This window comes from Nelumbo nucifera, chromosome 3 (genome assembly GCF_055504915.1).
Source record: "Nelumbo nucifera cultivar China Antique chromosome 3, China Antique-T2T, whole genome shotgun sequence".
Lineage (NCBI taxonomy): Eukaryota > Viridiplantae > Streptophyta > Magnoliopsida > Proteales > Nelumbonaceae > Nelumbo > Nelumbo nucifera.
Window position 1 is genome coordinate 37,862,372 of NC_142651.1, and position 21,800 is coordinate 37,884,171.

Sequence of the window (21,800 nt, forward strand, 5' to 3'; positions counted from 1 at the left end):
TTATAGCGCACGAGTTTTTCTGTTGTACAGCACATTAATATTTTGCCCTTCGGCACATCAGAAATCAGAGTTTTCCAATTTTTCGTCATCTGGCATATCGTAAATCAGATTTTTCTGTTGCATAGCGCATAGATTCTCCGCCATATGACATGTCATGAATCAGATTTTTCGTTGTATATCACATGATTTTCCACAACTTTGGCACATCACAAATTGGTTTACATAACACAAATTTTATGTTGTCTAGCACATTGTAAATCAAATTTTCCACTGTGTATCACATAGATTTTCCGTCACTTTGGCACATCACAAGTCAGTATTTTCTGCCATTTGGTACATCGTAAATCAGATTTTCCATTGCATAACACAATTTTTTTGCCATCTAGCGCATCGTAATCAAAATTTTCTACTACATAACACAGATTTTCCGCCACTCTGGCACATCGTAAATTTTAATCAAGGCTTTATCGTTGCTTTCATCACTGCATGGTACATTATTGTTTTCAATTTTATGCCTTTCTCACCTCACTGCGAATAGCTGACCTCACTCCACAAGATCATCCCATACTTGCTAGAAAGTTCACTATTGACAAAGTTAAACAAACTTTATACTTTGAGTTGTTCTTATCGTTGTTTTCAATTTGTTTTTAATGCTTTTCTTTACAACAAATGTACCCTGATTCCAAGGGTTCTCGATACAAAATATGTCACTTTGCCAATGATAAAATGGCTTGAACATGATAGAATGGTGTTGCATGGAAATTCCTCTCATTCGCTTTAATCCTCCTCCCTCATCTCATTCTTTTGGTCTTTGTTGTTTTGTAGTCTTCTACTTTACAACAAAGACGGGTAGTTGTTAGCACCCGATTTTTGCTTGGTCCATTGTTTGAACGCCAATTCACCCCAAATTCTTGATCAAACCCTTCCAACCTCTCCGAAACACCTAAAAGCCACAAAACCCAACTTCCAACCCTTAATCCACCGTTAAATATACCGATTTGATGGCCCCAATTGACCCCCATTTACACCTCAAACCATTAGGTCAGACACAATCATCAGGCTCAATACCATATAGAACATATGCCCAAAAAATTTAAACCCCAAATCCCTTCCATTTACCCTCTTAATAAACAAAGATTTCATTTCGACTCATATCGTAGACCTAAAGCACCCACAACACATATCCACTTGATCCAAACACATCTAAACCAATCAAATCCTGACAATCACCACAGAATGCCAAAAGACCCCTACATATGAATTTTTAGCTCAAAATTCATTCATTTACTCTCTCATAAATTGAAGATTCCATTTCGATGCCTATCGTCAACATAAAACACCCGCAACCCGGATCTCCTTCATTTTAACACATCTGAGTCAATCGGACCACACCATTAAAGTCCAAACACACCAAAACACATGCCTACAAAATTTCAACCCCAGATTCCCCCATTTGCCATTTCATTAAACCAAGATTTCGTTATAGAACATCCTATTGACCTAAATTTTTACAATCTTGACCCTCCAAGACTAAGACTTTACTAATCACCTCAAATTACCCAAAAAACCTATGCTGTGTAATTTCACCCAAAATTGCCCTTGTTTGCCTTGCGATCACACCTAGATTCCATTTCAAGGCTCTAGATTGACTAGATTCTGTGCCCTTCCGATCCAAGCCTAGTTGGCTAAATCAAACTTTACTAATCACCTCAAACTACCCAAAAACTCTACCATGTGAAATTTCACCTAGAACTGTCCTTGTTTGCCCATCCATCACACCTAAATTCCATTTCAAGGCTCTAGATGGATCGGATTCTAAGCCCTTTTGATCCAGGCCTAGTTGGCCTAATCAAACTTTACCAGTCACCTCAGACTATCCAAAAACCCTTCCCTGTGGAATTTCACCCAAATATGCCCTTGTTTGTCCCTCAATCACACAAAGATTTTGTTTCTAAGCTCTAGATTGGTCGAACAATGCCCCTTTTAGATCTACCCAATCCAGATTTAATTGGGCCAATCCAACCCTTCCAGTCAACTTACCAATTTTCAATAAAAAATCCCCCATTTATCCATTAGAAAGATTTCATTTTGGCCGATCTCATTGGCCTGCATATGCAAGATCCTTCTCTGCACTCTACCTATCTCAATCATTTCCATTTTGGCCCAAAAATTTCGGCCGTCAAGCCAAGACCGCCGGTTTAACCTCCTTAGACCCGGCTGGTCCAATTTGACCCGGACCGCAAATTGCCAAAAACCACCCCTCCCCCTCAGAATCCAAAAAACACAGCTCTTATTTGTTATTTTATTCGAATGGGAGAGGAGAGAGGGGACTGTTCACTGTCTCTTACATTCGGACCAGCAGGTAGCGGCGGACAAGGCCTCCCATTCTCAGGTTTCCTTCGATTCCTTCCTTTTATTTAATATTTACTTCTCCCTCCTCTTCCCCTTCATCTCCCTTTCCGTCCGTAGCTCCTCTGTTCATTCTCCCCGCCGGTTAGAGAGGAGAAGTTGCAGTACCGGCGCATCTGGTCTGACCTCGCCAAGTCTGGAAAATAATCGCCCTCACCCTGGACGATATTCACAATTGAAGTCTCCTATCTAAACCGGCTCTCATAGACCGTTCTTCAACCTCATTTCCACACTGAAACGGACTGAGATTCCCCTGCATCATCAACCGAGTGCCGACCAGACATTCGAACAAGGTAAAACTCGCACATAATTTTTTTTCTCTACTTTCTTCTGTGATGATCCAACTCTCGTTGCTGGGTATGCTTACTTCTGAAGCGAGGTCGAGCTCCCGTATATCCGATGTTCACCCAAGGCCGATGTAGCCTGCTCCAGAAATCTCAGTAGTTGCGTGGAAATTTTAATTGAGAGAAGCCTGTTAAATTCTTGAGGATATTTTATCATTTAGATTCCCGCATAGCAATAGCAATACCACCAGCCTTCTGATGAGGGAGGGAGGGAGAGGGAGGGAGAGGGAGAGGGAGAGAGAGAGGGAGGGAGGAGAGAGAGAGAGGGAGGAGAGAGAGAGAGAGATTAAAAAATAATTACCTGAACTTTTTTGATCAGTAAAACAATTAGCATACTTAGTCCACAAAGAAAAGGGAAAGAAAAAAAGAAGAGTTTGAGGTATAATTGGACAGGAAAAATTGAGAAAAAGCAGAAGGCAAGAAAGAATCCAAGTTTTGCCTCCAATTGTCTGCTTCTACAGCCACTCAGAAACTGCAGAATCATAAGAAGCAACATGCTGGAAAGCCTTCCAAGCAAGTTTCCCGCGGAATTGCTGGTCATCTTGGTTTCCTTTCAGAATTCCAAAAGTGCAGGATAGTCACTTGAGTCAACAACCACCAAAATATCCTTGTGATTCTGTTGAAAATAAATAGAACATAAAATATGAATGTTACTAAAGGAAGCATTATTTTTTTTTAAATGTTTTCGTTATATTTCCTTGACAAACAAAGCACATTAAATAATTGACATCAAATACTAGGAGGATAGTATAGACTACATAGTATAAATATGTACAATCCATTTTGCAGATGGTTGAACTCATTAACATGGATTCCATCTTGATGAGCTTCAACTAGGAGATCTTGCTCCAAAATCATCCTGATAGAATAACTTTCTGGAAATTACAGTCCAGGAATTCCTACTTGTAAAATGGACCATTGAGTTTTGTATATTTTGGTTTAGGAGTGGGTGATTTGTCAGTCGTAGAGCATATATGTTGTGCCTATTGGAAAATTACCAGACATTAACTTACCTCTCCAATATAATGTCATTATTGTGTCTCAGAAAACAAACTTTGCAGTGGCTCTGATCATGCCAGGGCCACCGATGTCGATGCTTTCTATTCCATCCTCAAATGATATTCCACTAGCAGTAGAAACCTTGTCATAAAAAGGACACAGGTTGTCAGGTTCACCACCACTATATCAAATATCCCTGCAAGCTAAACAGTGTCAACATCAAAATTGGTAAACTGACATGCACTTATATACTAGATCCAATCTACCAAGAAAAAGAATTAAAGGACATTGACATGTTTCTTTGCAAGCCTTTATAGATAGGCCCAATATGCAGAGAGTACTAAAACTAGAACTCACCAATCCCATGCCCATTTAGAGCTTCCATGTGATGCTTTTGGTCTCTTCTAGCAAGAATATCCCCATGAATATTAGGATGTAAAGTTTTTACATGACCATCCAATTGTAAAACATAAAAAAAATTGTAGAGTTCACTAACAACATTTTGATATAAAAAATTAACAAAGAATTATATGATAGAATAAAAGAATATAGGACTAAAGGAACAATTTGTATCCTTCGGGGCATGTCGTATCGGCATTGTGATGATCCTCATCCGGTTCCTTGCGAAGCAGATAGAACCGGGCTTATCACAGTTAGGTGGGCAACATGTTACCATGTTCTCTTTTTTTGGATCAATAACCGCAGATTTCATTAAATGGTAGTAAACTTACAAAAAATAGGAGCTAAGGTATCTTAACTCCCCTGAAGTTGGGAATGCACCCAAACTAATAAAAACAACAATTACAATTGAGCCCAGAACCCAAAAACCCTATTAACCCCTTGCCTAGCTAATCCATCAGCAAAGGAATTGGCGTTTCTCTTTACCCAAGTACATTGAACTTCCATATTCTTGATCAGCCATTTGAACTTTCTCTTTTCATCACTGTAGCTCCACATCTTAGAGGTGTCTTCTTTTAGCTAGTCCACTACAATCACAAAATCTCCCTCTATAATCAATTTCTTGACATTAAGGTCTTTGGCCCTTTGTACCCCTTCCAAAGCTGCTAACACCTCAGCCCTCAAAGAGTCTCCCACTCCAATTGGGCCAGAGAACATAGCTATTACATTGTTACCATGTTCTTAGGGACCAATAGTTGAGGTGAGTGGATGAGGTTGAACACGTCACATAGGTCGGTACCCCAGAGGTCGGCTAGTCATGCAGGTTGACAGTTTCCTGGGTTGGGAGAGACAGGTCTGTTGCTGGAGTCATCAACTTATGCCTTCAAGGTGATGTGCTCCAGTCTGTTGTCGAGCGGTCTGTAGGTCTCCCATTGGTTGAGGTCTGATTCGTAGAGGGTGGCTTAGGCTGGCCAAGTAGGATGAGGTCCAACGACATGTGGCACCGAAGTGTCATAAAGCGGTTCGGACTTGCCACGTAGCATGGTATAATCGGAAGGCCAAATCATCCCTCATCAGGAACCACTCTTGCCACCATTTTCTAGGTCAATAGTTCAACTGTTTGCATCAAACAATTTGACCCGTAGCCATAAGGCCCTGTTTGATTTCACTTGTAATAAGTACTTAAAATAAGTGTCAGGACCACACATTAGGTGGAAAGTAAGCACTTGCCCATGTTTGGTAAAAAAGTAATGAAAAGTGCTTATTAAGAAAGCAACTTCAAAGTGGCTTTTTTTAAGCACTTCTTAAATAAGTGAATGGTCGAACTTTTTGGGACGGTTCAATCCCTGATATTTTTTAAAATTCCCAAAATTTCTCCATGTGTTCTCAAAATATCATCTTCCTCATTTGACCAAACCTGAGCATACCAGTGGTGGAACCTGTACTTTGAGCGAGCAGCAACCACCGAACCACCTACGAACTCACTGGTGATCAGGTCGGTTACATGTTTTGAACCATTTTTTTTCATGTTTTCAAGATTATTATTTTTCAAGTATTTACCACTTGAAACACTTTTCTCGATGTTGCTTACTAGATTTAGGTTTTTGGGTGGATTTCATGCCATTCTCACTGTAGAATCACCGAAGACATCAGGTTGGCCATCCTCCTTCCTTGTTTTTGATCTATGATTACTTTTTTTTTGTAATATTTTGCTAAAAACTGGATTGTGAGCAAAATATGTGAAAAATATTTTGCAATATTATTTTTCTTTAATCAACATGTTGATTGTGGTTTTATTAATATGATTTTTTTTGTGATACTATGTTCTTTTTTGGATTTTTATTGCACATTGTATATGCTGAAATATGTGAAAAATAATATACTGAAATATGAATAAAAATTAGGCTGAAATATGTAAATAATAATATGTTGAAATATTTGAATAATAATATGCTGAAATATGTGATTACATTTTGGTGTTTCTTGATTATTATTATTATTATTGTTGTTTTTATTATTATCCTATTATCATTTTTTGTTAATATTATCACTATTATTGTTGTTATTTGTCATTATTATCATTATTATTCCTTTTTTCTATTAATGGGACGTGGTGGTCGACGTGGCACTCAATGTGTGGGCCCACATAGATTCCCATGTGTCATGGCATGGTGATGTGGTGAACTTCCTTCAAATGTATAATATAATATTGAAAAGCATTGTTTATATGGGTAATATGGGGGTTAAAATTGTCATTTATACTAAAATAAGTGCTTGTAGGGAAAGTATCTCGCCAAACATCCCCACTAGACCTATTCATGGTTTGGGTAGCCCGACAGCCCGACCCTAGACGGGCTTGGACATATTATTAGGCCTGTGCGCCCGAGCTTGGGCCTAATGATCTAAGCCCGACTTAATTTCGGGCTAGGCTCTGAAATTTACATGATAGCCCGACCCAAGCCGACAATATTAATATATATATATATATATTATTAAAAATATAATAATATTTTATATTTTCTAAATCTAACCCTTTTTTTTGATTGGAAACAGTGACTTTCATTAAGGATATCAAATTACATCTTGCACTGTCAACAACCTGACATCAAGGATTACAGTACAACCCAAAAAAAGTTTTCCCCGAAAGTCCCCTGTTTTGCCAAGCTATCTGCCACAGAATTTGCTGATCTCCTGACCCATTGGAAAGTTACTCCAACTTCGCTTACCAAGCAGATTATTTCCCTTATTTGCTGTCTAAACTTCCATACACCCAAACTCTTTGTTTGCAGCCATCCTATTATCAATTTAGAGTCCCCTTCCACCTCCAAGTTCTGAAATTCCCATTGTTTTGCAAATCTCAGGCCTTGTAGTATAGCCAAAATTTCAGCTCTCATAGAGTCTCCCACTCCTATGGGACCGGAATATAGTGTGCAACCATTTTGTCCTCCCCATCCCTAAAGACTCCCCCAACACCCGAGGGTCCTGGGTTACCCATGGAGCTTCCATCAAAGTTTAATTTGGCCCTTTGTTGTGCTGCAGGTGTCCAAGAAGGCTGAGGGACAGGCTGTTCGGTTGAAGAGTTTGCCACTGCTGACCATCCCCTTTATAAATCATCCACTGAAAAGTCATTAAATAAGTCACTTACTTTCAGCCAATGTATGACTTTAATGGCTACGCAGCCAATAATTTGTTCTGTTGTTCTTTGTGCCCCTTGGAATATTCTGTTATTCCTTTCTTCCCATAAAGACCAAAGAATGGCTGCTCTTGTTGCCCTCCACATCACTCTCCCCCTTTTCTTTGATAGGAGGAAGAAGCTTGGGTTGAAAAGACTTGCCACATCTGGAGGAGAGGTCCACCTGCAGCCAAATAAGGAAGAGAACCAATTCCACACACAAGAAGCAAAGGGACAAGAAAGTAATAGATGCGTAACTGTCTCACCATTTCCCAAACAAAGGCAACAAACATGAGGGGAGAGGCAATGATTTGGCCTTCTTTTTTGTAAATTATCCAGAGTATTAATTTCTGGAGCACCACCTCCCAACAAAAGGCTCTTATTTTTGGGGGTATAGGAATACACCAGACTTCCTTTGTAGGAAAGGAGCCTCCTGGGTGCGGGGAATGAAGGAGGGCAGAGAAGAAAGAGGCACGGGTATAGGAGCCAGAGGTGGACTCTGACTAGATTCTACTATCCTGTCTAGCTGAAGGAAAGACGGTAGCAAATCGTGAATTCCGTTCCAAGGAGAAGCCCTTGTTGCCCTAGGATCAAGGCCAGCGTCCCATTCGTTGTTTGCCATGCCATGGATGCTTACAATGACCTTATGCCATAAGTTGTCTTGTTCCAAGGGAAATCTCCACAACCATTTACCCAGTAGTGCCAAGTTCCTAAGTTTAATGTTTCCTACCCCTAGGCCTCCACTATCCCTACTCCTTGAAACCACCTCCCATTTTACCAAATGATCCTTTCTTGTATCCCCTGGCTCCCACAAGAAGTCTCTCATCAGTTTCTCCAGTTTATTGGCCACTTTTAAGGGGATCCTAAAGGTTGAGAGGTAATAGATTGACAAATTAGTCAATGTTGACTTTATTAGGGTTATTCTACCCCACATTTCTCTTCCAACCAGCAAGCCTTTTTGTGAATCTTTCCACTACTGGATCCCAGAAGTTGACAAAAGTCGGGTTCCCTCCCAAGGGTAGACCAAGGTACTGTAGAGGCCACTCACCTACTTCACAACACAACAATCTAGCTAAGCTTTCAACCTCTCCTCTCTCTTTAGCCTTGCTACACAACTTTTGCTCCAGTTTACTTTGAGGTTGGAGACCTTTTCAAACAGGGATACCACCCTCTGTAAATTTGTCAAGTCCTCATTTTCTTCTTCACAAAAAATTAGAATATCATTTGCAAATTGTAAATGAGTAATCACCACATTATTTCTTCCAATTCTCCAACCTCGTATCAAATTGTTGGCATCAGCCCTTGAGATCAAATCACTAAACACATATGCTATTAGAGTGAAGAGGAAGGGGGATAGGGGCTCTCCTTGTCAAAGGCCCCTTTTGGCTGGAAAGAAATCTCTGGCAACTCCATTAACCAAGATGGAATAATGACAGGAGGAAATACAACCCCTTATCCATTTGCACAATCTCGCTCCAAAACCTCTCAACCTTAACACTTTTAGAAGGAAATCCCAATCCACCAAATCATAGGCTTTCTTCAGGTCCAATTTGCAAATTAGCCCTTTTTCCTTTCTCCGTTTTTTAAACTCCACACACTCATTTGCAATAAGGATTTGGTCTATGATTTGTCTTCCAAACACAAAAGCTCATTGATTTGGAGAGATTAATGATGAAAAAACTTTTTTAATCCTCTCAGCTAACACCTTGGAGATAATTTTATACATGCTACCCACAAGGCTTATGGGTCTAAAATCTTTTTGGTGGGAGGCATCTAGGGTCTTAGGGATCAAAGTGGTAAAGGTGGCATTTGCCCTTGAGTTGAATTTTTCCCTCTCAAAGAATTCAGCAAAAACTTCCACTAAATCAGCACCCACAATTTCCCAACAATCTTGAAGAAAAGCCATCGTAAAACCATCTAGGCCTGAGGCTTTGGATCTTTCCATAGAGAATATAGCTTCTTTTATTTCTTGGACTTCAAAAGTCTTCTCCAGGGATTCCATCAATACCCTACGACCTCTTCTCCAATCAAAATTTTCTAGGGGCTCTCTGAGACCTCCCTGACTATTAAAAATACCTTTGAAGTGATCCACAAAAGCTTGTGCTATATCCTCCTCCCTAGTTAGGGTTTGTCCATTCCACACTAGCTGAACAATAGAGTTTCATCTTTTTCTCCCATTTGCTACTAAGTGGAAAAAACTTGTATTGCCATCACCTTCCTTTAGCCACCTACATCTAGACTTCTGTCTCCAATTAATCTCCTCTTTCCTCAAAATCTCTTCTAGTTCATGCTTTAGTCTCCACCTCTCAGATTTCTCTTCCTCTCTTATTATCCTTTCCCCTTCCAGCTCATCTAATTCCTCTATTCTATGTGAGATGAGTGTCTTTCTTTCCTCCAAAGATCCAAAAACTTTCTTATTCCACTCTTTGATCCTGCCTTTCAACCTTTGCAGTTTTTTGTTAAATCTAAAACCATTCCATCTAAACTCCACTTGGTCTTCTTCCCACCATTCTTTCACTTTTGACTTGAAATCCGGATGTAGCAGCTACATGTTCTCAAACCTAAAAGGGCAGAGCCCTCCTCCCACTCTTTTTTCAGAGATGCTGATAGGATAGTGATCTGAAGTAGTTCTAGGTAAGGCCCTAACTATTAGACTCCGTCACCCTTCCTCCCAATCTAGAGAAAAGAGAAATTTGTCTATCTTGCAACAAATAGGTATCTCTTGAAAATTAGACCAAGTGAACTTTGCTTGGAGAAGGAGCAGCTCTCTCAGTTCATTTGTATCTACAAACAGATTGAATTTTCTCATGCTGGAGGTAATCCTATGGCTAGGGTTATTTGTTTTCTGAAGGAACCTAATCACATTGAAATCACCCCCCAAACACCATGGGCCCTCCCACAGACCCCTGATTGCTGCCAACTCTTCCCAGAAATCTTCTCTCTCCTTGTAAGAATTCGGCCCATAGACATTGGTTAGAACCCAAACAAAACCATCTGTCTTTTTTTTTTGTCTTGATTGAGACTGAAAAGTTTCTTATCAGTTCTTCCATACATTCAAAATTATTGTTCTTCCATATAGTGATGATTCCTCCAGAAGATCCCCAAGATTGTGAGAAGGCCCAACTAATTCCCCTAGCAGTCCAAATCTGTCTTATCCACCTCCTTTCCACATCCATCAATTTGGACTCTTGAATCAGCACAAAGTCTGGCTTCTCCTTTCTTAACAGCTCTCTTATTGCTCTTCTTTTATTTGCTCTTCCCAAACCTCTTACATTCCAGCTTAAAATCTTCATATAGAAACAAACTAAACTCTGTCCCCCTTTTTATTCACACCCTCTGCTCTACCTTTTCCTATCTTTTCTTCCAACGCTCCCTTTATCATACACTACATTACATTGCAAACTCTCCACCTCAGTTAGCTTCTTTTTCCTTTTCTTGTTTGAGCCTCCTATGTTCTTGCTTCGACCCTTTTGCTCACTCAGCTTTTCCTTTCTGACCCTTTTTCTAACCCTATTTCTCCTATTATTTTTTTGTGATCATTTTTTCCTTGTAGTCAAAGCTTTTAAATCCTTCCTCACCTCTTCTGGCCTAGAAAGAGGACTGTCACCCTCCCCACCCTTTCTCTTCACTTTCTAGTTCATCCTTCACCATGATCCTAAAGATCTCCAAAATCATCTCCTAGATTCTTTCACCTTCTTCCCCATCAACTGTTGGCATCTCATCACTACCCACTACTTCTGTTGAAGCACTAGCAGTGGCAGACTTGGATGTCGGGCTGGTCTCCCCTGTGAGTGACTAGAAGAAAGATTAGTACCCATCAAAACCAAAGGAGACATCATACCTTGTGATTGAGAGGGAGACACACTAGGATTCGGAGAATTCTGGTTTTTGAGACTTAGCCTTTTGCCAGGGGTGACACTCTTTGGATCAATACTTGGATAAGAATTCGGGGGTATGGGGTATGTCGTTGCCTTGCCGAGAGCCAGTGGGAGAGTTCTACTACAGTCAGTCTTGTTCTTGATCTTGTGCATTTTCTGGTTTTCCGTCCCTTTCTGACTGAGTTTCCCCCTCCACCGAAGGACTTGCCTTTTCCACCGACATTGCCTCTACTTCCAATCCATTAAAATGCTCTTCAAATAATAAGGCTAGACTGTTCGCCTCCACCGAGTCCATCAAAGCTTTTGATTTGCTTTCCACACTTTCTGGACTAGGGGAAGCTGTAAAAACTTCATCCTCTGTATTCTCCTCATCGCAGCTGATCCAATCCGTATCAAACACATCGTCCTTTTTCCTTTGCCGATCGTACCTTGGGTTTGGTTTTTCTGGGCTAATAGAGTAGGAAACCAGCCTGGGTTTCCATGTCCATACTCCTCCCTCACTGTTCTGGTCTCGCTGCTTATCCAGTTGGTTTGTCTTGGGTTGGGATGAAGATAGACCGGGAGAAGCGTCTGGTGTCACTCGATTCCTCCCTCCTATCACATGACTTATTAAGAAGTCACATGACGTCCTCAAGTTTGGTCCACCTTTGTTTGCTGGCCCAACTGGATTTGGCCCAGTTACTTTCGGCCTTAAAGCTGGGCTTTTTTTACCTGGCCCCACGTGCCCACGTGACTGTTTCGGCCCATTAGCTTGCAGTCCTGTTTCACCAGCTGCCCCCTTCAAACCACAAAGCCCAGTGTCCAGCTATCTTCAGATTTTGACGCAACCACCTGGGCAAATGATCTGAATTTAGCCGTTGGGGTTTGAACTCCTGAGCCTGATTTGTTGATAAGTAGAGGAAGAAATTTCTCTGTCTTTGTCTTCTCCAGAGTCACAGTTTCCTTACTCGTGATACTTTTCTTTTCATTCTGTCGCTGCCTTTGACTGCACTGACCTGGTAGACTTGCCACGTCATCGTCGTCTTCCTCAGGACGCCCTTCCTTCCACCACTGAGCTTCAAGGACGTAGTAATCCATGCTTTGTATTCCACCGCATCTGTGTAAACTTCCAGAAGACGAGGGATTAACTCAGGTTTTTCTCCTCCTAGTTGGACTACGGCTGCTCTCAAATCATCAGCAACGAAGTCTAGCAGTTCTCCTCCACAAAGTTTTGCAATTTTTGTAAAAACTTCCAAGTTCCAGAGATGAAATGGCAACCCTAGGATTCTCAGTTCAATATCCTTTATTGGCTTGACAATTTTTTCATTAGAACAGGGAGACCACCTCTCTACTATCACCATGCCTTGCTTAGTTATAGCCGACAAGGGTACATCCACCTGCACTTCTTCAGGTAATAATAACACTGCTTTCTTCCCATCGGAGGGTTTTATTACTACCCTGCCTGAGACCTTTAGTAACTGTTTCACTTCTTCCCCTAGGCCAGTCCAATCTCCTACAATTCCTTTTGCTGAAATAACCACCCTGTCTTCTTTGGAGGCGTTTACCCACATTTTAAGCTTTCCCACATGTGCAGCTAGACATACATCTTTTACTTCCTCACCCAGCATTTCATCTTCGCTCCAAATCTCCTTCTCCTTCAACGCTTTTTGTTTCTCTTCTTCATTTGACATTTTTTTCCTTCCCTTTTCTGCCTTTCAAAGCTGTGTTGGAGAACTCCTGAATTGCTTGAATAACCTTATCCCAGCCCGAGGCCTTTCTTCCTTCCGGGAAACAGGTATATTGTTTCAAACCTTCACGAAAATACTCATATATTCCAACGTACCTCCCCTTTTTATTTTCTCTCCTATCTGCAACATATTTTCTTCCTACTTCAGTATGGTAGTTTTTTTGTGCTTTCACCTGTGAAGAGTTCTTTGCATCTTCTAGCACACCCCTGAACCAAAAAACAGCTTTTTCTGGAAGGACGAGGGGAGCTCTTCTTAGTTCAACTATCTTCAGTGCTTGGGCTCCCCTAATCCACACCTCCTCCATCACAAAGGTTTTTGCTTCAACTTTCAACATTTTCCTCCACCTTCTCGCCGGTGAGAACTCCATCTTTTTTCTTTCGTGAAATAGTTTCTTCACATGCTCAGAAGACAACCGTCTTCACCTACCCTAATGGGTCATAAGAAATTTCCCTACAGAAAGTAAAGAAATCCCCTCCCCCACCCCACCCCCACCCCCACCCAAAACAACACCCCCAGATAATCTAACTTCTAACCCTATTTCACTCGATACTCTCTCCCCAACCTGTTTCTTACTTTTTCATTCGATAGCATACTCTCTACTTTTTCATTCCTCAACCCTTTTACGCAAGCGACAGATTGAGCGACCAACTGGGTACCATTGTCCATCAACAGCGGCAAGCCGGCGACCCCATCTTCAATAGTGACGACCGTTGAGCTGAGCAACTGGATACCATCTTCCATCAACAGTGGCGACCCCATCCTCAACAACGGTGAACAGCGATGCCATCTCAATAGCGGTGATTGGGCTCAGGCCTCAGGCTTTTATGAGGGCTGGGCTTAGAAGCCTAAGATCTAGGCCCAGTGGTTGGACTGGGTTCCGGCTCGAGCTTGAAGACCAGTTATACCTAAAGGTATCTCCTTGAACTTCTCCCACTTAAGAGCTTATGTAGAGTTCTCTAGTTACGCCCAAGAGCATGAACCTTAGATGTACCTGAACTGATCATCAAATAAATATTGGGGAAGATGGAGAGGAACGAAGAAGAGAGAAGAAGAAAAAAAGGAAAGAAAGGGAGAGGGAAAGTGGACCGGTGGTTGTTATGTGTAGTACCAAAAGGTACTTCACCATGCAACTATGCCTGCTTCATGTTTACTGTAGAGGACACAATTGGAATTTTCAAATTTTAAATGAGTCATGTAATGTCACATGTAAATGGAATGTGATGGCCAACTAACAGAAAGGTAGCATGTGTTATATCATGTCTAAGGGTGCAAGTTGGGGTGGGTTAGATTGGGTTGAGGTCAATCCTAACCCAACCCAAGTTCTTGAGCCCCCAATCCTAACTCAAACCCAATCCTTGGGTTCAAGTCGAGCTTGGGTTGGGTTTAGGTTTAGGTTAGTCTCAAGTTGGCCTGACTTCTCTGTTTCCTTTTGCCAGATGTACTTATTTCTTAGACTTTTAGAGTTCATGTTAGTTCACTATTAGTATTTTATGTCTAAAGGAACATGATTATCATGTTTTAGAAAAAATGCCTTTAACTATAAATTTTTAACATACAATATAGATGCACACATACATATACATAAATACTATATGCATAAATACATAAATACTTGAAGTAAAAAAAAATACATAAATATATAGATATATACATTTATAGATGCATGGTTGCATGCACAAACTTGCATGAATAGTGAACACACATATAATAAGTACTTACGTGCATAAATACATATTTATACATGCAAATATGAAGTTAAGTCAGGTTTGGGTTGGATTGGTTAATTCCTCAACCCTAACCCAACCCATAGTTAAGTCAAATTCGTACTTTTCAACCTTAACCCTAACCCCAACTTCAAACTACCCGACCTAACCCTACTTTTTTGGGCTAGGTTCAAGCTAACTTGGCCCAAGTTGCAACCATAATCACATTATACCTTGGGGGTGTAAGTATATGTAATTCATTGTAACTCTAATCACAATGTCTGCATCAAAATAAAATCACAATAACACGTAAAGGACCGCATCACAACAGGATCGTGAGCTATTGCGGAATACACGCCAAATGAAAAGAGACCGTTGTGCGATTGCGATTATGCTCAATATTGAGTAGATGACGAAGCCTTGGATAAGACACGTCGAGATTGTCCTTGACAACACGTTGACATAGGAGACCCGCAAAAGGAAGTAGTACACATGCACTGTGAGAACCCCCAGACGAAAGGAAACCTCGTCTCGGGAAGTTCTCGCATGACACGTGGCGAACCCTCAGTAGTGTCCTGGCAACAAACACTGAATTGAAGATTCCCTTTCCAAATGGGAGTCAAATCCCTTTTTGGCTCCTTCCCTTAAGGACCTTGGGATCTCCCCTTATAAAAAGGTGGGCATAGAGGGACACAATTCTATCAATCCTAGAACCCTTGCTCATCTCCGCTACCCTGTTACCTCTAGCCTTTCTTCGTCCTTCAAGGAGACCACTATACTCAGCCTTACCACACCACTTACAGGGGGTATTTTAAGTAGTGTTTAAATCTTAGGGATACTTTAGATAATTGTCAGATGGTTCAAGTGTATTTAACCCATATTTTTATTGGACTTTTTTTGATGAATGATAATAAATTTATTAATTCAGAAGCTGATTTAGAGTGAGTTCATACAACATCCCAAGGAGAGGCGCGAGCTGCAGCCCCTCCTTGAATCTTACAAGTAAACTAGGAAAGAAAAGCAAGAATCACAACTGAGCCGAAAACAATTCTTCCCTATTTACCCCTTGCTTGGCTAACACATCTGACAAAGTATTTGCTAATCTCCCCACCACTGTACAGTGACCAACATATTCCTTGTCAACCAACTAAATTTCTTCATTTCATTCTTGTAACGCCACATAGCCTCTTCAGGATTTTTCAACCAACCCACCACCACTTTGGAATCCCCCTCAATCGTTAGGTGTTGTACCCCCAGCTGGTTTGCAAATTGCACCCTTGTACAACAGCTAAAAGTTCTGCCCTAACGGAGTCCCCAATTCCCAAGGGACCTGAATAGAGCAACAAAATTTCTCCCTTCTCATTTCTCAAAGCATCCCCATTTCAGATAATCCTGGATTACCCAAGCTACTTCCATCAAAGTTCAACTTCAGTGAGCCTTCGGATGGAGGAGACCAGCTTGTAATTGATTTGTCCTTTAGGGATGAGCACCTCGCTACTGCTGACCAATTTCTCCAAAGGTCATTAAAGGAGAATTGATGAAAGATTTCCAAGGTCTTCAGCCAAGGTATTGCCCTATTTAACACACAGTCTTTCAATTCCTGACTGCTCCTTTCCTTTTCTTGAAAAATTCTGGCATTCCTTTCACCCCAAAGAGTCCAAATCAAGGCAGCACGAGCACATCTCCACATAATTCTCCCTATTTTTGTAGGCCAGTAAAAGGTAGAATGGTTGAACAACATGTGAACTTCTGCTAGTAGACTGCAACTGCTCCTAAACAACGAAAGTAGCCAAGCCCAAAGGTCTGTAGAAAAGGGACAAGATATTAATAGGTGGTAACAATCCTCACTGTGAGCTCTACAGAGGATACACCAATTAGGAGAAATACAGAGGAAAGGTCTTCTCTTTTGTTTATTGGACTTTTTTTTGTTAATATAAGAATTTATTTTTGGGTTTTGGCTCAAGGGGTTGGGTAAGCTTATAGGCCAATTATATGAGAAAGGATTGGGTAAACACAATAGCTATTCACCAAGTTGTGAAACCAATGATAACTTTCCACGCTAGTAATAAAATAGATGGGGCCCCACTCATCTCACATTGGGAGCCATGAATTTATTACTAGCATTGAGTGTTATCTTTGGTTTCATGACCTCCTAAACAGCCATCACGTTCAGCTAATTCCAATACAATTATATACCCTATCAAAAAGCAAAAAACACATTCGCAACTAAGAATATATTTTCATTGTTTTTTTTCCCCCAAAACAATCCATTTTCAAACGAGAGCTAGTTTTGATTAGATTTTGGAATCAGAAACAAAAACAATTCACGTTGTAGAATGCCCCTAAGTTCCTAACCATTAATCGAAGTTGGATTAATCCAACAATCTGGAGAATTCAACAAATGCGAATTTGAATGTATTTGTCACATATCCAATCAATTTCAAATCAAACTCCAAATTTGATGAATCCAATCTGCTTACAACCCTAGGCCCGCACATGTGAGGTTTCAATGCCCAGCTTACTCACCAAAGTTGGGATTCTTCAAAACCTCAAAATTTCTAACTTAGGCTATGTTTGGAAGTAGACTTGTTCATGGGCCGGGTAGCCCGATAGGTTGGCCCGGCTCGACCTAATCTAAGTTGGGGTTGGATAGGATTTTCGGCCCACGAGCTCAGACTTTCTCAAAAAAGCCTGAGATCTACTTGATAATGTATTATATAATAAAAATATATTTTCTATAATAATAATATTTATATATATAATATTTTATCTTTATTATTCTTCTCTTTTTTCAAGTAATAGTGAAATCTTTCATTATTTTTTATTTTTTTAGGTATTGAGGTCTTTTAATATAAACAAAAAACGGTTTTTTTTATTGAATAAAAAAAGAAAAAAAATCTCTTTTCCAATTTTCTGGTTGGGCTAGGGGTTGGGCCTGAGCTTCAGGCTTTATATATGGGTCGGGCTCAGATTCAAGACCTAGGCCCAATGGTCGGGCCAGGCTCGGGCTTAGGCCTAAACATATTTTGTTAATGCAGAGATAAGCCAGACCCAACTTGTGAACAGGTCTATTTGGAAGTCCTTTAAAATAAGCACTTATTCGTTTGAATATAATTATAAATTTTAATTTTTTATATTTTTAAGATATTGAATATTTTATTATAATTATTTTTAAGATATAATTATAATTATTGAATACCTTATTTTTATTAATTATTAAATATTTTATTACTTTTTAAGATATTGTTTTGCTAATTATTAAATATTTTCATTGCATCATGGAATTTATTAGTATTTCAGTATTATTTTTATTTTTAATAGTTTATTTTTAATTTTTAGTTTTTTTGAAAAATTTATTTGTATTAATTATGAAATATTTTATTTTTATTAATTATTAAACATTTTATTAAATTTTCGTATATTATTTTGTTATTTATTAATATTTTTATTATTTATTAATTTATTTTTGTTTTTAAAATTATTATTTTTTAATATTTTTTAAAACTTTATTTTTTTAATTTTTTTATTCATATTAATTAGTAAATAATTTATTATTTATTAATTATTATATACTGTATTACCTTTTAAATATTATTTTTAGAATTATTAAATATTTTTCATTGCTTGATGGAATTTATTCCTATTTTCAATATTATTTTAGTTTTTAGTAATGTATTTTTAATTATTTATTTTGTTATAATTTTATTTCAATGATTTTAATATTTTCTTTTGGTTAATGATTTTTTGAATGATAATGTATGAAACAGTGCTAAATGAATTCAAAATTACCAAATAGTTTATTCTAGGGGCAAAAGAGTGGTTGATTAGTCTTTTCCATTCACCGATGCGATCTCCTGTAGAAAGAGAGTTTTCTTGTATTCAACATGTGGAAAAACAATAGACATAAGTGAATATATATATATATATATATATATATATATATATATATATATATATATAATTATTGGCATATTTCCTAATGTTTCCATGACAAAAGTGAGCGTCAGATAACAAGTCACTTGGGCTGATACAGAGTCACCACCCATCAATCAAAGAAAATGGAGGTGATGGGCCCTTCAAAAATTGGGCATGAAATCATTTTCGTCCAATAGTGACTCCAAACCTAGAGCACCGGTTGAACCAGTCCAAGTAAGACTCAGATGGGGAGAGTGAAGGGGTTAAACACCCCTTTCCTGTTTTAGTAGGTGGGGCCAAGCATGTGGGGGAACCCAAAGCAATTACAAGCAAACTAAGGAAAAACACCAATTATTGCAAGAACAAGGATTATACGATCATGCATGAACAAGCATTTTGCAAGTAACATAATGAATTATTCACACCAATTAGCAGTCATAAGCATTATCAGGAATGAAGACTACCTTCATATCTGAAATGAAATTTCACAAAAAAAGTACCATTCCACAACATGCAACGATGATCTTTCGATATCAAGAGATTAAATCGCTAACATAAAAGAAAGTAATGTTATCCAATAACATAAGGGCAGAAATAATCAAAGACCTGAAACAATAACTACCATTGAGGATAAAAAAAAAGTGATAGAGATTATTCAAATTAACTAAAAAGACAAATGCTATGAAGGAGGATTGGGTGAAAACTGAAGAATATTTTGAAACGATAATTATGAGAGGCATGCATATAAAAAAGAAAAAGACTATTTACTAATATATAGGAAGAACTACTCAATAGGCTACCAATCATTCACTAGAACAAAAAGGATTACATGATACAGTCACTAATGCAATAAAGTAAGCATCATCTAACACTTTAAAATGGCAGTTGTGAACATCGGATCGACCCCCTCTCACCTCTAATGGGAGAGTTTCTCTCTCGCCATTGTGTGAGTTTTATTTTTTCCCCTTCCTAGTTTCTTTCTTTTTTTTTTGTTTTTCCTATGCTAACTCATCTTTGGCCTCTCTCCTTTGGTTGAGATGATGGCATAGGGCTATTATTTGAGCCTTTGTATCTTTCCTTTGGTTTAGAGGGTGGAACAGGACTGTTACTTGACTGTTGGTGCTGTTATTTTCCGAGATCCTACTATGTAGATTGGATTCAATAGGGGATTGGAATGAAGAAGGCTATGAATATAGTGTTGAGATTTCAACTCAGATCGGGCATTAAGGGGCTTAGTGTGAGTACCTTTCTCGTCTGAATTGATTTCTATGTTGCATGTGTTCCAGATACCCATTCTGGTCATGGGACACCCGCTATAGGGTTTGGATGTGCCGCTAGATTTTTAATGCCCTCTGGTCTTGGTACTCGCCTAAGAATTCATATTGTTGTGGGCTTCATGGTGTGGGTTTCAGTGCTGTAATTCATTGTTTTTCTGACGAACCAATGCATTCAGTTGTCTCGTTTGTTGGCAACGTGGTTGAGGGCGAATTTTCTGGATCCAAAATGGACGTTATGGGATTCACTATACAAATTGTGGAAGTGACATCCATTTTGGGCGGTCAACCGTTTCAATATGGGTGCCTTTTAAGGAAAGCTCTTTATAGTGGATTATCATTACGTTGTCTTGTTTTGTGCTTCCCTATGCTATGCCTTATGTTTGGGTGTGGAAGCTTTGTAATGGGATGACTTGATGATTGATTGGGGTGTTTTGTTATGGATGTTTTATAGGAAACTTATAGGGGTTTTTATTAGTATGTTTCATACACTGTCTCATGGAGAAACCCTTGGCCTCTCCTAAAACTACGCCATTTCTATTATTATCTTTATATTGCCATAGTTGGGATGGTTTTGGAAATCCTACTCCTTTTAATCTTGATTTATGGGGATTGGTAGTTAATTTCCATTCTTGTGGGAGACTTTCTCATTTCAACTTTCTCTGTTGGAGGCAGATGCCCTCTTTTATTTGGCGTTCTCCAGTTGTTGACATCGTGCGCAAAGGGTTCATGAGTTTTCTCTCCCGATGCTTGATATCTACTTCTTCAGCATTTTTTCTACTACTTAGTGATGGGTTTTTCTTATTGTTTTCTAGTCACTTTGTATTGATGACTTATTTGCTGTTTGTTACTTTAGGGTTGTATTGTGAGCATTTGTTTGAATGGTATGATATGGTGGATTGGTCCTTCCTGTTGAATCTAATGGAAAAAATGGTTTTAGGTGAAAGATGGAGGATGTGGATTAAAGAATGTTTTAGCTTGGCACATTTTTCTATTCTGATGAATGGGGTAGCAAAGGATTTCTTCCAGGCTAAAAGAGGACTCAGACAGGGTGATCCTTTATCCCCATTCTTATTCACTTCTGTGGTTGAGGTCTTGCGTAGACAAATCACCAAGGCTGACCAAGATAACTAGTTTAAAGGTTGGAGGATGGGTAGATCAGAAGTGGTGGTGTCTCACTTGCAATTTGTTGATGATATAATCATTTTTTGTGAAAGTTTGGATGAATCCAGTGTAAGGAACCTGAAAAGATTGGTGGATAAGTTTCAAAAGGCCTCCAAACTGAAAGTGAATTGGGGAAAATGTTGTGTAGCTGGAATAAACATGGGGGAGGGGGACATCCAAGCATCGGCAAATTTGCTAGGCTGTGAAGTGAAAAGCTGGCCTCTAGAATACTTAGGTATGCCCTTGGGGGGATCCGAAAGCTGAAAGCTTCTGGAAGCCAGTGTTAGAGAGATTCACAAAGAAGTTGGCAATGTGGAAGAGGAATTATATTTCCTTGGGGGGAAGAATCACCTTGATAAAATCTACCCTAGCAAACCCACCCACTTATTTCCTCTCCACCTTTAAGATCCCGGTGAAAATAGCTAGGAAATTGGAGAAGATTATGAGGGATTTTTTGTGGGAACCTGGCGATGAAAAGAAGGATCATTTGGTGAAGTGGGAGCAAGTTTGTTACCCTAAGGAGCATGGTGGCCTAGGTATAGGGAACTTATTAAAGAAAATTAAGGCCCTTCTAGGGAAATAGCTGTGGAGATTCCCTTGTGAAGAATAGGCTGTGGCACAGGGTCATTAAAAGCATTCATGATGAAGTAGTTAACGGATGGGATGCAAAACTAGCCTCCAATGCAGCTCCAAACTCTCCTTGGAAGGCAATCTATGAGGCATTACCAACCTTTCTTCAATTTATCAGATTTGATGTTGGATGTGGCAATAAAGTTATATTCTGGGAAGACCTTTGGGTTGGGGATATGCCTCTTA

The 21,800-nt window shown here is 39.3% G+C and overlaps 1 protein-coding gene and 1 long non-coding RNA gene across 12 annotated transcripts in view; one reads left to right on the plus strand and one right to left on the minus strand.

Annotated features, from left to right (window-relative positions):
• The first annotated feature begins 2,279 nt into the window (after positions 1–2,279).
• The window catches only part of EMB2191 (Cytidine/deoxycytidylate deaminase family protein), a 66,233-nt gene continuing 46,712 nt past the window's right edge, over positions 2,280–21,800 (plus strand). For 2 of the 11 annotated variants that reach the window (XR_016084017.1, XM_088901066.1), the window contains exon 1: positions 2,285–2,702. The gene's annotated coding sequence lies outside the window, so the exon portion shown is untranslated. Of the gene's footprint in view, positions 2,703–5,581; positions 5,647–5,745; positions 5,805–6,704; positions 13,840–19,347; positions 19,784–21,800 lie in introns of those variants that run through there. The other 9 variants (XM_010253952.3, XM_088901060.1, XM_088901059.1 and 6 more) reach the window with 9 other exon arrangements.
• Positions 3,040–5,620, minus strand: LOC104593913 (uncharacterized). The gene is made up of 2 exons (XR_734656.3): positions 3,767–5,620; positions 3,040–3,369 (listed from the first exon to the last, which is right to left on the minus strand). It is a non-coding gene; the product is annotated as an uncharacterized LOC104593913 (long non-coding RNA).